General features: G+C 42.0%; 1 long non-coding RNA gene across 2 annotated transcripts in view; it reads right to left on the bottom strand.

The window, feature by feature from the left end:
• LOC104913664 (uncharacterized) overlaps window positions 1-15,916 on the bottom strand; it is a 156,868-nt gene that overhangs the window by 47,808 nt on the left and 93,144 nt on the right. Inside the window, exon 3 of one of the 2 annotated variants that reach the window (XR_795534.4) lies at window positions 10,646-11,680. The exons of the other annotated variant lie outside the window; for it this stretch is intronic. This is a non-coding gene — a long non-coding RNA (uncharacterized LOC104913664). Of the gene's footprint in view, window positions 1-10,645; window positions 11,681-15,916 lie in introns of those variants that run through there. 2 annotated transcript variants of the gene reach the window in all.

Below are 15,916 nucleotides of genomic sequence, written 5' to 3'. Positions count from 1 at the left end.
CAGGGATATGGGGCCCATGTTAGCCACAGGAGCGAGCATTCTGGGATAGCACAAGGTTTTGCACAAATCTGTTTCTAAATTTTCCTAAATATATTTTTCAGACATGTTGATACATAGTTTGAGAAAAGCACAACTCCCCAATTACTATTTTGTCTGCAGTTGTGACAATTTCAAAATGATACTGAAACACAGCCACGATTAAAATAAAACTATTTGATTGACTCAAATCACTTTTTTCTTACAAACTATCGCTAGCAATTTTGGCTTTTTTAGAATAACACTCAGATTTGGAAAGGAGGAAAAAGGAACTGAGTTTCTGGATAGGAGCAGAAGTTGTTTCCAACACAGCCCTTTCCATAAGACCATCTGCTCTTTTGTTCCCAGGTTGGATGTGCAGAGCGCTGTGCCAGCTGCAGCAACAAGCCAGCACCGTGTGCAGGTAGTGCACAGCTCCAAGCAAATAGGCTGCCCATAGAAGTGGAAGAAAAGATTCTGCTTTGCAAAACCAAGAAGGCAAAAGGAATCGAATACGTGCTCACAGAGATGTTACAGAGCAGTGAGAGGGAAGCAGCCTGTGGCATGGGCACCAGAGCAAGCTCACCCAGCTTCATGAGGAATTGATCTCTGGAATGAGTAACAATGCCTCAGGGGCAAAACAAGCATATTTCTTCATTGTTAGTATTCTGCATTTTTACATAATTAACATAAGCCTTAACGATTCTCCAGACCTCTCTTGTACAAGCCCACGTACTTATGGAAATGCTTCCTTCTCGATCTCCTTTCCTTTTCTCTTCTCTGGGTATGCCCACTGATTTGGAAGGCTTAGCATGTACCTATTCTTTCTCCACCAACCCTTGGCCTTAAAGCATTAAATCAGAGTTCTCTGGATCTGCCACACCATGAAAATATTCAGTGGATATAATGTTTATCTGTGATTCTTGATTCACTCAACCCATTCTCTAAGGGAATCTCTCCCAACATGCCCCCCAGTACTTAGCTGTGAAAATTACTTTCCCTTCTCCATGACTTTGTCAGGGTAGGGAACATCACAGCCTGCTTCAAAATGCTGCACTGCACTTCTCAATGGTATTTTATGACACATTTTTCAAATCAAATTTAAAAGCATAACTGAGTGGAATTAAATTAATGCCGTCTGGTAATGTCAGCAGCACCGGAGCTGTGCATGGCTGGCTTAGCTTCTAAACCTCTGGCAGCTTCCTGGGACTTAGTTCTGACTTCAGGGAAATAGTGAGCATTGCCACGTGAATTATTTAAAAAACTGTATCTGTGGAAGAGTATGTGGGAATAAATATGTGGTAGCTGAGGTGTTGGCAGGGGGTCGATGGGGAAGATGTTGGTAGGGTATATGTGGGTATGTCCTTGTGTACGTCTGGGGAAGGAGGGTATGTGAGTCCAGAATAGGGACCCATGGGCGTTTCAGTGTGATGGGTGTAGATGCGGGGGCTGAGAATATCCCTAACATTACCTTGGTAAACCTTACTGTGTCAGCTTTTTTGCTTTCTCATTCCTGCTCTGCTGTAGTTTGCTGAAATGTAGTTATTCCACCCCAGAAATGAGCGTATCGCAGGGCTGATTCTGATAATGAACATGATAATGAGTCAGAATAGCAAAATGTTGCATCTCCAGATCACTGAGCAGAATGCACACTTTGTACCTCTGAATATTTTTGTCTGTGGGTAGTCAGGAGAGTCTTCCTGTAGCATTTGGGCTGCAGAACTGCTAAAGCAGCCCTGTATGATGGGATGGATCATGGACATATGCAGGCACATGCTCAAAACTAGGTTCACATACCACACTTGCAGGCTAATGTGCCTGTAGATGTCTTAATGCTTATTCTACTGACACAGAGTTCACAAATACCTGTGTGAAATGGTGTACATATGGGCACAATCTCATCTGTGCACAGCCAACATCTCCCATTTTCTCTCTGTTTTAAATACAATAATTCCAGATTTATTTTTTCAGATTGTGAAAGCAACCCATGATAATTTTAGCTAAAATTAATCCAAGAATTTGGATTTTCATTCACTCGTTCAATTCCATGAGGGGCACTCAGGTGCCCATAGGCAGAGGGAGAAAATTTCTGCTGGTAGAATTGCAGAGATATGTATGTTCCTCTCTTTAGAAAACACAATATGCAAACACAACAGCAGCCCTCTCCCATAAAGCACACCCTGTTGATAGTGGGAATCTCATCACCTTGACGCTATGGTGCCTTGTCCTCATCCCTACACTTGTGCTGGGGGTATTCTTGTCTCCTGGATGCTTTTGTGACAAGAATACCTTGAGGTCAGGTAATGCATCCGTATAGAGTATTAGAGATACGTATGCTTTTCTATTAATAATAAAACTGTCTTAGATTTACTTGGAGATGTAGGAGCACGGAAATAGGAGATTATATAAAAAAATGCAAAACTTGATGAGAACTCATCTCAAGCAAACCTAAGCACAATAGATAATAATGAAACCAGAGGAATTTTCTGTGTGAATCTGAGATCCAAAGGTAGGGATGGAATTAAAAAAAAAAAAGTGATTGTAAGGCTGCATTGCTTATTTCTGGCCTATGAAGGACTCAAATAGTGCGACACAAGATTGAAATAAAGTTCTATAAGCTGTTCTTAATGCACAGGGATTGGCTGAACTGCGGAAATTTTGTATGCTAGGCATGGCAAGATTCACTCCCTTAATTTAAGCATCTAGATGTTCAACATCTAATTGTGAGCCAGCCACTCTGGGCTCCCTTTACATGCAGGAGGGAGAGGCAGGCTCCCCAGAAGATGCCTCGTTCTGTTCTTGAGAGCTGTGCCTAACCGGGGTCAGAGGAACGGCAAGGAGGAACGCAGGCCCAGACTGCAGAGAGATGGGGGCGATTATCTCGGAGCTCTCACTGTTAGACTTCTGAAGGGAAGGGAGATGAATCCTGCCCTCAGCAGCTATTACATTCCTGGGGGTTAGGGTGCTTAAAACATCTCTTTTTTGCTAGCTTGAAAGACTCCATCGCTCTCACTGAGAGACAATTTCATGCTCTTAAACAAAGTAGTAAGGCATGAAAGTACAATCCAAGTCTGCTCTTTCCGTAGGGCTGAGTAGGGCTAGTTAAAGAAAAGGGCCATATGATGTGCTTTGCATTGAACTGAGGAGCTGACACTGGGATCTGGGAAACGTTCCAGCAGGCCGAGGCAGAGGGCTGTGCTTGGTGCCAGCATGAAAAGACACAGTTTTCATGGAGATGCATCCATTTACAGCCGGCCTGCATTTGGCACGGGGAGAAGAGAAATCACCCCTTGATCAGGGCTTATTTGACATATTGAGTTATCTCTCTGGTGAGTAATGGAGTGAAGATGAGTACATGTTTGATATGTTAGAGTGGCTTCCTATAAATATTAAAGCACGAGGAAACTTCACAGGCTAATGGGACGGAAGCACCTGCAATTCCTCCATGCAGACCATGAGTGTGAGGCAATTGCCAGCAGCAGGTTTCCCAGAGGGCCCATTAATGGCTCTCTCTGGGCCTTTTCTGTTTCCTTTTCTGCCTTTCCGGGGTCTTCATGGCTAGAAGGAAAATTTTGCATTGCTCAGCCTCCAATTCCAAGGTAGCTGAGCTCACAGAACTCTTTTTACTCTGCCTAGGGACAACGTGAAATCCTCATCGTTGAAGGCACTTAAAAAGAGATTAGACAAACTCTTGTCTTGAAAAGCATTCATCTTCTTGACCCCATTGGATAGCAGACAGGTTGACCAGAGGTCATTCAGTAATTTCTCCAATTCCATTTACCATACATATTCTCCAATAGGAGGATCTTCAAAGAACGATTTCTCAGTCTGCTGTCTGCAAACCATCTGAACACAGTGCTTTTGCAGTCAGTTCATGCAATCGAACTGAGAAATTAAAGTTTATTTCCACATGGCATAAACAAGCAAAACAGAGACAAAACAATCGATGAATCATAGAATCATAGAAAGGCTTGGGTTGAAAGGGACCTCAAAGACCATCTAGTTCCAACCCTCCTGCCAACCACTAAATGAGTGAATACTCAAAAGTTTAGCCTCATTTTTGTGTGGCTGTCCATTAAAATTGGGAAAGAAATGTCATGGCTTGCTTTCAATTATGAAAAAAAAAAAAAAAAAAAAGCAGCCATTCACTACTTGAAAATAGAGAAATGCTGTTCTAAGGGGTGGTTACCTGGATTTGTATCATTAGTCTGACAGCTGGGCAACCCTCACCAGGAGCTCAGGGAGTCTCCTCACTTCTGAAAGTCAGAGCCTGGGATTTTCAAAGGCATTTGCTGGAAGGAGCGACTTTCTGACAGCCCCGGGCTGTCAGCCGAAAGGCTGCTGCTGGGAAATGGGGAAAGAGTTTCCTCTTGCTTGGAACAATACCTGGCTCTTGATTTCCCTGGATGGTTTTGCACTGCTACCTGTCCTGAGGCATGGAGTTAACTAAAAGATACAAAGAGGTCACTGAAGAGCTAAAGAAGAAAAGTCAGATGATAGGAAGTGTAACTTCACCTCCGCGCAGCTAACTTCAAAATAGTTGGATCAGCAAGGACGCCAAGTGTACCTACTAGCTTCTGTGTGTGCTTGTCTGGTTGTGGTTTTTTTTTGTTTTTTTTTTTTTATTATTCTCGTGTTGCTGTGAAGAGTAGCTTGAAGAAAAGAGACCTGAGAGAAGTCAGACAGACAACTGCATGTGTCAGGCAAAATGTGTCAGGTTAGAACGCATCGTCTGACAGAGGCAGACAGGGGAGGCTTCCCACTGCTCAGATGGGTAAGTCACCATGCCTTTCAGTGAGAATTTGGCAAAAGAAATAGGTTTGTGGGTTTTCCTCCTAGGACTTTCTCCTTCAGCCTATGCATGTGTGGTCCAACCCAGGTGTGACCACTAAGGGTGGAAGTGCCAGAAGCTGATGTAGGTACCTGAAGGTACTTCTGGTCCTATGCTTCCTAATGCTTCTCCTCCTTCCTCTCCCAACACAGTTTCAATCTATAAGTCTTGTTCTCACCTCAGTAACATTACAGCACCACACATATTGTCAAGCATGGACCTCCATCAGCTCTGTGGCAGCTCTGATGATAACCAGCTCAAGCACTGCTTAACCTAGTTGCAAAATTTGACAAACCCCATTTGTTTCCACATTCTCATCCCAGATTTTCAGGAGCAAGAGAGAAACAAGCCTATTTTCTTCATAAATATGGTGACCTGGGCTTTTGGTGCAGGACCTGAGTGCATGGGATGTTTTCTGGCTGCTCTCAGTCACTGTCATTTCACATCCAGCTCAAGTGCCAGCGTTTCGTTAAATCAAACCTCTGCATTTAATAAGATAAAATATTTCTTTATGAAATTAAAATTAGGTTTTAACATCTGTAGCAAACAGAGGGTATGCTCTCATGTCACATCTGCACCTGTGCAAATGCCAATTAACCCAGTATAATTAGTCACAATTTTTGCTAATTACCACTAAGATCAGAATCAGGATTTACTTCCTCATTTTTTATTCCCCTTTCTCTTCCAGCTCGTCATCTTTCCATCATTACCAGGAGCTGGGGGGTTATGCAGATGGCCACGTGGGACCACGTCTAAAAGCAAAGCCTGGGCACCAAATTCCTGAGGGCTCAGCACCTGAAATGCAAACACCATTTTCAGAACAGTGTGGTTCTTATTTCACCACCTAAAAAAGGGGTAAATCTTTGGTCATTCCCTGCCTCCAGCAGATTTTACAATGGCGCATACCATCAAAAGAAATCAATACACGGTAAATGGAGCACTTTTGAGAAAAGTTGGCTCCTGCTGTGAGCCTTGAACCTTTCTGGAAGTGGTGACAGAAAGTCACTATTTCATCACTGCAATGGGCTCTCCAGCCCATCCTCAGACTCTGCAACAAGTACGTGTCATACGACAATAAGGGTGCTTCTCTCCTGCTCACCTCCCCAGTTTTTTATCGTTATTCATTAATCACATCTCAGCATTCATCTCTACCATTCGTTGTCATTATTTGTGATTTTTGGATTAGTAATAACCATAATAGGAATTATCGTTGCAAGAGCTGGGGGAAGGACAGGATATTTTGGCAGGTCTTTTCACATGCAAAGCGCTGGACTCCCACAGACTACTTATAAGGAAGAAGTGCACTGTGGAGATGAAGAGGAGGAAGAATATTGTAGCTACTATGGCTTAAGTGAGGAAAGGCTTGTGAAAACTATTACTTCTTACTGTCTTAGATGATATAACTGAAGAGAAAAAAAGTCAGAAAAGCTTTGAGACACTGAACTCTTCTTCAAAATTAAAATAGGAGCAGCAAGATTTGCCTTGGGATGCCATTATTTTATCATTGGATTGTAAGGGATGGATTGGCATTCATTATTAACACTGTTCTATGTACACACAACTCACCTGAACAGTAAATACATTTTTTTATCTGTTTTAGTATTGTCTGGAGTTGCCTTGATTTTGATGGTGTTTTTAGGTGAGGGAATTATACCACAGATTTGTGATCCCAATTGCAGCAGAAGTGGTTCCTGCGCTTAAATAAAGGTGCCAGACCTAGATGGCCAACAATAGAAACTTTGGTAAAGTTTTCTTAAAGCCCAGTAAAGTTCATGGCTGTCCTTGCCTTTCAATGAAAGAGCTAACATTTCTTTGTCTATAACAGATCTTCTTTCTGCTGGAAACTAAACCTAGTACTCATTTTCTTATGTCCTCGGAGAACAACAGATCATCTGCTAAAATGTCCTTTAACGGATTAGAAAGTTGCATTGTGTCCTCTTTCAGTCTTTTCCTATTAACGTTCAGCTCCTTCAATGTTTCTCATAGGTCTTGTTTTATGAAACTCTCCTCCTCCTTGCTGGTATTTCTTTGAATCACCCCAATTCGTCCACATTATCAAACCTAATACCCCAAGGATCTCGTACTCAAGCCAGAGACTCCTTAGTGCCCAGCTAAGCAGAATATACGATCTCTCTGGTGTTACTTTCCAGAGCAAGATTTGCCTCTTCTCACTGTTAATTCATATTCATCTTCTGCAGTATTATAACCCCTTGATCCTTCTCCACTGTACTCCCATTAAGGCAGTTATTCTCCCTTTCACAGACATCGCCATGATTTCTCCTTCCTAAGAAGTCATTTGCACCATTGTCCTATTGAATTTCGTCTTGTTGATTTCCTACTGCTCCGCCAAAGCATCAGAACCATTTTAAATTCTAATCCTGTCTCCCAAACTGCTCGCAGTCCCTTCCAGCATAGTGCCATTTGTAAATTTTATAGATGTGCACCTTAGTACATCATCCACGTGGATAATGAAAATATTGAAGAGGTGTGAGACTCCAATTCTAGTGTCCTTTCTGCTCAAAGGAGAACTAGCCAAGAGTGACTTCTCAGACAGTTGCAGACCCATTTTGTGAGGTCGCCTTCGTGTCACGTTTCCTTGTTTGCTTATAAGAAAATGCAGTGGGGCCCTATTAAAAGCAAGGTACACCACAACCACTGCATCCTCCTAAACCACTGGGGCGAGTGGCTCTGTTAAGACAGATTGATTTGACAAGATTTGTTGTTCACAATTCCATATTGACTGAACCTTTTATGATTTTATTATCCTCCAGATACTTATAAGTGACTGTTTAATGATTTACTCTCTCGTTTTTCTGGGTTAGGTTGACTTGTCTGCAACTCTTGGCCCACTTTTCCCCTTTTCAAACATGGGAACTATGTTTGTCCTTCTCTGGCCCTCTGGGTCCTTTCTGTGACACAGGTAGTTGAAGACAATTGCTAATCGTGCAGAGTACAGTGGCACAATCCTTGAGAGCTCTGTCAGGTTAGGCTGACTCCTATGCATCTACATGCTCTTTAACTCATCTTTCTCCTACTGTGGAAAATTTTTGTGCTTCACCAGTGTTGTTTTCCTCCCTTCTCTTGCTTCAGAAGCCTGTGTTTCTCCCTCTATGCCCTCTGAAAGTCTTCCATTGGAGCCTGAAATCCTGCTGCACCGCTCCTTTCCTTCCACCCCCATCATACATCATGGCACTCACGTTTGATTAGCACTTCATTTTAATTTGGCAAGTCTTTACAGATATTTCTGTGCATCTACATTGATCTCTTTCTTGTCTTCCCATGTAGATCCAGTTCATCGCAGGCTTCAACTTCTCACTTTCAGCAACTGTCCAGCACCTCCTCCCCACAGGGACCCCTGAGAAGTTCATCCATCAGCACCCTGCATTTCCTCTGCTCTCCCCATTCTGCTGCTTTTCTGTCTTTTCTATGAATTCTGAATATGTTAAGTGTGTGGTCACCATCTATTTCTGGCCAAGTACTTCAGTTTACAATTATTTTAATAATTTGTAAAACACGGAAACAACCCTGAGCAAAGACACCAGCACTATAAGCCTTCCTCTTCCCAGATGAGCCCTGCCAGCCATTATCCCACAACAGAGCTTGAAGATATGATTTCAGGTAGATATGCCATAAAAACTGGGACTTCTAGAGCATGTAGATAACTCAGCTCTTCATCTCTCTGTTACATTTTACTCCCTGTGTCTGCAGCAATATGGACTGTAGAATGCCATTCTCCATGGTGAGCCGTTACTCTATGGAAGTCTCTTAAGAATCACATAAATCATATTAAGAAAAAAACAAAACAACACATATTCACACAGGGAACCATTCTGGAGGGTTCACTCCTATTTCCCAATCTGTCCTTTAGCTCACATCTGATTTTTCCTTCTTTTGTAGTTTCTTGCATTTCCTACGAGCAGGTATACCATCACTACACCATCATGCGCGTTCAAAAAACCACAGCAAAAATGCTGGGAAGTAGAAGAAATGTACTTTCCTTCAAGATAGATATTTAAGCCTTAGATATTTTGGTTTCCTCAGAATATCAGTCACCTGACTTATTCTAATCAGCAAAAGCCAGGTACTTAAATAGCTGTGAGGAATTGTCCCCGGTGTCTTCCAGCTCCAGGACCCAACCACTGATCATCAATCTCTGGATCCAATCACCAGTGACTGATTTAATGATGTCAATATTCCTTTGCACTCCTCCATAATTTCCTGTCCCTGCCCTTTATGACTTGCCATAGGAAACAACCCATTATGATAATTCGGTATTCCTGCAGCAGAAAACGGTGCTGAAAATGAAAAATAAAATTCTGCGCAGATCCAAGCAGCAACCATAGCTGCAGAATTAGCGGCCAGGACACTATTTATTGAATTATTTATCTATAATGCAATGCCACAGTTTAAAAAATTAAATTAGTCTAATTATCCTATTTAAGGAGATAACTCTCCTGTTGCTACCACTCCCATAATTTTCTGCATTTCCATCTCCTTTAAGACTAAATTATCTACTTCTAGGCTTTTTTCCACCCCGTATATATCTGAAAAAAATATCCTTCGAGGTATAATTAACTTTTTCATTCAGAATCCTAATTTCCTCTCTCAGACATTTTCTGCTGTGTTTAAACTATTTATTATGCAAACTGAGAGAAGTCAAACTATGAATTATGTACAAATCTATGTATAGAAGTTCTTAGCTAATCACTGCATCTCGGTGTCTGTGGTTCAAGGTAACCAAAGTACACAGAATGGAAAATATCAGAGTCCAGCATTCAGTATAGGATATTTTTCCTCATGTTAAAGGCACCTTTTCCCCACAAAATAAATACTTTACGTCACCTTTTAATGATTTACTTTCTGTCCTGTTTTACAGTGATTTTGGACTTCCTCTGCCGTGTTTACCTTCCCTCTCACTTTGCCCCCTTCATCTCTTCTAAGTGCTCTTACTGAACGGCGGTCAGATGGGAAGATCTGCAGTGACTTCTTATGGCTGCTGAAGGGCCTTGCACTTGGCATTCAGATTTTGTCTTTTTCCTGATCCTGGTTCACGTGTTCGGTCTGTCCACTTGCATCTTGGATTTTCCATTGTCATTGCAGGGCTGGGAACAGCCTTGTAGGCACATTCAGAAGTGTCCTAAGGCATTTTTATTTGTCTTTCATGTAACTTAGGTTCTGGCATCATCATGCAGGTTACAGCTGCTGATGTTATTGATTATTAGCATTAATAAAGTTACACATGGCTCTGAGCCTAGATTAAGGCCTCAAAGACATCACAGAAAAAGGTATTTGTGGTCCCAAGGATTTTTCAATCTCTGATTACTCTTTCAGCTAATTAATAGCACATCAGTGGCTATCTATCTGTCCTGTCAGCACGAAGATGTTAAAAAACCCCTCTAGCTTTTCAGTGGCATATTTCCTAGCAGATTTATTTTAATGAAAAAGGAATTATCTTGCTTGAAGAAACCTTTTGGAGAAACCTTTTCTTCTCCAGTGCATGCAATTTCAAGTAAATGAAAGAAAGAAATATGCTTTTATTTATTTTTCCATATGGAAATGTTATGATTCATTAGCACGGAACGTGGATAAGCACTTCAGGGTTATGTCCAATGAGACAGTGGTAAGATAAGTGAACTGTTAGGGCTGGATCTCCTGCTTGTATAAGGCAGCAATGCTTCATTGAAGCCTGTTCTGTTCCGCTGAAAACTGAAGCTGGGATACCTCTACATATTGTATACATGCAATCTGTATTGTATTGTATATATATATATAAAGTGAATACAAGCTAGACACCAAAAATCAGAAGATGTCAGGACAACCTTTATTTATACAGGTAATAGATGGAGAGAAAGAGAAAAACAGCCCTGATTTGGAGAAATAAAATCCCTTCTCTAGGAAAATGCTTTGGCGAGGCTTTAATTTATCAGGGCCTTAAGGCCAGATGAAGTCAGTGCCTTTTAAGCACAATAAATGAATGTGTTGCTGAAGCTGTTTCCACATCTGAGAGCAAAGACAAAGATGTATATGCTTCTGGAATTAAGCTTGACTAATAGAGAAATGCCATTAAATGTGTACAGCTGCAGAAGGAAAGCTCTAGGTTGTTTTCTGGGAAGGCTCTTTTAACCATGAGCTCCCATTTGCAATCCAGTGAATTTACGTATTTAATTCCATACCTTCATCCAGTAGCCCAGCAGATACAAGAAAAAGCAGGTAGTGCAGTTTGTGTAGAAACACAGGATGGAATTTGTGAACGCACAGACCAAAAGCCCACGGTTCTCTCTGTGAAGTCAAAGAGGTTTTTTAGAGTCTTTGGGATTTTCGAGGGTCCCCAGAGTTTCTCCAGTTACTCTTCTAGAAGCTGGGAGAAGACCAAGCCTGTCCTCAGAATAACTCTGCTCCAGTGTGTCTTTATGATGAGGATGGAGACTTGCAGCCTCCCAGAAGGAGAAGAAAACATATAAAGGACTTTTACAGGAGCCTCTCCATTTCCTTCTAATCAGTTTTATCTCATTACCAAAGCATCTTGGTACTCTTTTCATGTCAGTGTGCATGGGACAGAGGAATTTGCTTGGATTTTTGTATCTGTTTACACCTCTTTAGAGCTCAGAACTCCAGAAAAGGAGGATGCTTGCAGCCCTCTACCAGTAACCCCAGTGAGCTTTATTTAACTCCTGAGTCAGGTCTGCTGGGATTCAAATCTGCAGTTTCAGAGAAGCTAGCAGGAATTGCAGACCTTGTGTTTTGGTCCCTTATGCCATCCCTTTGGTCTTGAAAGTTCAAATAAGCATGCACCAGGAGGAGAAATAATTGCAGGAGAACTCCCAAGCCGGGGCACTGGAAAGAAAGAGAAAAAAAAAAATCAAAGCAAGTTAAAAATATCCTCTGCAAAGACAACTACAGGCCAGTAGCTCTGGAAAGCTGAATTCCTCAGAAGGGATTCGCACCATCATTGTTATTTATTGCTTCTGACACCTGGTCCATCACGTCAGGAATACTTGCGGCTCCACCGCCTCCTGACAGATGCAGCATGCAGCAAATGCCTCCTCGATGCATCCTCCTCTGTCCTAGCAACAGGCTCTGGATGCAATCAAATCCCACTGTGATCAGGGATGGACAAGGTAAGGGATGGGTAAGATGGATGCAGTGATGGCTGCTGAGAGGATAAAGCTGAAACCTGTGCCTAGGAGATTTAAAACTGGCTGTAGCAAATGAAATATGCACAGCAACCTGATCAGATAATGTCAGTTCAAATTTTATTTATCTCATCACTAGCAGCTCTGTGAGTTTGCTGCTTTCACTTTTTCTACTATTATTTCTTTCTGGAAGCCTCTCATTAACCTGCTTTTCTCTGGATTTGTTTGTGCCTCGCTTTGGCAGCTGGCCAGAAGAAAACAGGGCTTTAATTCCACAGACTGTAGAGTGTGTCCCAGTTATTAAACCATATTTATTTCTCTGTTTCCAGAATTTTGTGGTTGCTTTTTTTTTTTTTTTTTTTTAATTGCTGTTATTTTGCTTCACTTTTCCACTATGGAGAAAAAAAAAAAAAATATATAAAAAAGAACACAGATTTAACTCTTGGGCTACCAGAAACCAAACTGATTTTCTAAGCAAAGCATGGGCAGGTTCCAGAGCCTGAATCACGGGTAGATGCTGCTGCAATCAGAGATCAGCTATCTGAAAATCAGGCTTGTAAGTTTCTCCCTCTCCTAAGAAGAAGACATTTGTGTAAACACAGACTCACAGTTCTGCATCTTGGAGTTTGAAAGAGGGTTTAGGCATCTGTGTCCTTATTTTAAATAGCCCTTGTGCCTGCTGGAGCATGGACCCGCAGATAGGAGCAGCAGAGCTGAATAATCTACACTCAAAGTTGGGCTCGGTCCAAGCTACCGCTGTGAAGCTCTGGTTGCACAACTCAGGCAGAACATTCAGCTTGCAAAAGGGACTTTAACTCTGTCAGCTTCACCCGTACCTGGCGATGCCTTTTCCCCCCTAGAGCTTGCAGTAGGACAGGGCTGCGCAGAATGGCGTGACCAAGGCACATCCTTCTGTCTTGCTGTAACACAACTCTCGTGGAATTATAAGATGTATTTTGTCAGGGAATATCGTCGATAAATCTGTTTAAAATTGTTCATCCCTTCACTGAACGTCATCCAAATTTTGCAATTACAATATTGAAAATTCTGAGCAACAAATTCTTTTCTCCAATACTTGCAAAGGAAATATATCAATCCACCATGTTTCACCCAGTGACGACTCTTTTCTCCATGGAGGTGCTAACATGGCTCATTCAGTCAAGAGATATGACTCAGAGGCTTGCAATCCATCAACCTGGCATCGAGAAGATGGATGGCTAACTCTTTTTAAAGACATGTTAGATACACAAGCACTCTGAGAACTGTATTTCAGATCAACCCATTCAAAGAAAGACAAGAATTATAAGAGGCAAAAGTTCCCCTCCAGTTTTCCCTATCACTAAATGTAGTTAATGTCTCCAGCACAGCTGTTATTCTAATTAAAGCCTAGCATGTTTTAATGCACAGGAAGAAAAAACCCAACTGGATCCTATCTCCAGTCTCCACTATAGAGTCTCCACCAGGCATCACCAAATCTGCTGAGAAAGAGGCAAACACAGAGATCTGAGCCCATAATTAAATATATTTAGGCACTTAAGTCCCCATTGAAATGGTTTCACCTATGATCCAGTCAGCAGCTCCAGAACTGTCATTCATGACCCCAAAGGTTCCAGCCCACATCCCCACCTTCTATCTGTAGTTCATGCAGTGGCTGTGTTTGCTCACCCTTCCCCTTCCCTCCTGGCACAAGCTAAGCCCAGGACCTTGGTGTCCCTTCTGCAGAGTAGATATGAGAACCAGATGGTGCATAGCTCTTGGGCTGGCACAGTACACAAAGTTGAATTTCAATGTCACTGAGCAGCTAAATGATTGAGGGCTCATCCGCACACACAGTTTATTCACTGGTCTGAAGGCATCTAAACTGAACTGTCACAAACACTTAGTGCAGAACTACCACTGTGGCTTCAAGAGAGCTGCACATTTAGCACTCAAATCTTGAGCAAACCTGAATGGAGGTTGTCCTGAATCTACTAACTGCATGTCTGCCAGGTCACATTTGACACAGGTGGTTATCAGTCATCCATCATTAGGCCGGGTTTTCTGCTAGTACATCTTTTATTTTTAATTATAAGGAAAATACATTTTTCCCTTGCTAGTGCTAATAGCATTTATTGGGACAAACAAAATGTTCACATAGAGTTCCTGCTTATTTACTTTATTCTCTTTAAATTTAAATTTGAGTAAATTTAAATTTACTCAAATGATTGAGTTCATAATAGCTTTCATCTTTGTGGAATCAGCCTCTTGTGTGTGTGTGTGTGTGTCTGTGTGTCTGTCTGTGTGTCTGTGTGTCTGTCTGTGTCTGTCTGTGTGTCTGTGTCTGTCTGTGTGTGTGTGTCTGTGTCTGTCTGTGTGTGTGTGTCTGTGTGTGTGTGTCTGTGTCTGTCTGTGTGTGTGTGTCTGTCTGTGTGTGTCTGTGTGTGTGTGTGTGTCTGTGTCTGTGTCTTTGTGTGTGTGTGTCTGTCTGTCTGTCTGTGTGTCTGTGTCTTTGTGTGTGTGTGTGTCTGTGTGTCTGTCTGTGTCTGTGTCTTTGTGTGTGTGTGTGTGTCTGTCTGTGTGTCTGTGTGTCTGTGTCTGTCTGTGTGTCTGTGTCTCTGTGTGTGTGTGTGTGTGTCTGTGTGTGTGTGTGTGTGTCTGTGTCTGTCTGTGTGTGTGTCTGTGTCTGTGTGTCTCTGTGTGTCTGTGTGTCTGTCTGTGTGTCTGTGTGTCTGTCTGTGTGTCTGTGTCTGTCTGTCTGTGTGTGTGTCTGTGTCTGTGTGTCTCTGTGTGTCTGTGTGTCTGTCTGTGTGTGTGTCTGTGTGTCTGTGTCTGTCTGTGTGTGTCTGTGTGTCTGTCTGTGTCTGTCTGTGTGTCTGTGTGTGTCTGTGCAGTCTGGATGTTACTCCATTTGCATGTAGCAAATGTAATCAAGTCTCTGTCACCCGCATCTAAACAATTCTCTGACTTTTAACTCATGACTGAATTCTCTTTACCTGTCAGATTGATGAGGTCTAGCACCATTTTCCCTCCTGATGGATAAAATACTTTTAAAGTTAGGAAATTGTCATTTTCATTTAAAAAAAGAAGAAGAAGAAAAAAAAAAAACCATCATGGATGTTTTAGCTCTGACAGCAATAGATCTCCTTCACACATCATTCAGATTAAAGTTTTTTCCTTCCTACCTATGGTACAGAGGTGTTTAAAGAGCCAGACAAGAAACCAAGTAATTCTCTGGCCTGCAGTGGAGAGCAGCCAGGACAGGACCTAATTTGGTCTTTATGAGGGTATTACTTCAGATAAATTTACTTCCCAGTTGTCAGAGATTCCGAAACATACAATGCCATTTCTGACATAACTATATGCGTATCACTTCTGCTCCTTTTCGACCACTTTTGCTTCCTAAATAGATTGCAACCAATCCTTTCAACATTGCAGCAATGCAAATCTTCCCATCAGCTTTCAGAAATACCGAAGTAGGTCAAATTTATCCTCATACAAGAGCAATTCCTACTCCTCCTTTATACCCAGCATCTTCACATTGGTGTATAGGCAACTAAGGATTTTCTGTTCCTTCAAGTCCCTTGATACCTCAATTAATCTGGTTCTCAACATCCTGATTATGAGATATATTAGTGCTATATTAGTGCTCCCTGTCTCTTCTTTTCACCCTCTCCTTTGCTAACACTGCAGTGCACCCTGCCTGCTCACAGCCCCTCCTTTTAAACTTGCTGCTCTTCTCCTCTAACAGGAGCCCAAATGGCACAGCCCCTTGCTCACAGAGGACAACCACTACTGCACAAAAATGACGTTGTAAGGTTTACACAAATCCATTTGTCTGCAACAGAGGAGGTGTTACACAAAGATGAGTGACAAATAATAAGACATATTGCTTTCACCAAATTCTTCCCCGCCAGGTTCAGCCGTACTGTGCAGTCTTGTCTGATTTTCTGTCGTTCAG

The sequence above is a fragment of the Meleagris gallopavo genome, chromosome 19 (genome assembly GCF_905368555.1).
Source record: "Meleagris gallopavo chromosome 19, MGAL_WU_HG_1.1, whole genome shotgun sequence".
NCBI lineage: Eukaryota > Metazoa > Chordata > Aves > Galliformes > Phasianidae > Meleagris > Meleagris gallopavo.
This window is presented reverse-complemented; position numbering and strand designations above follow the sequence as displayed.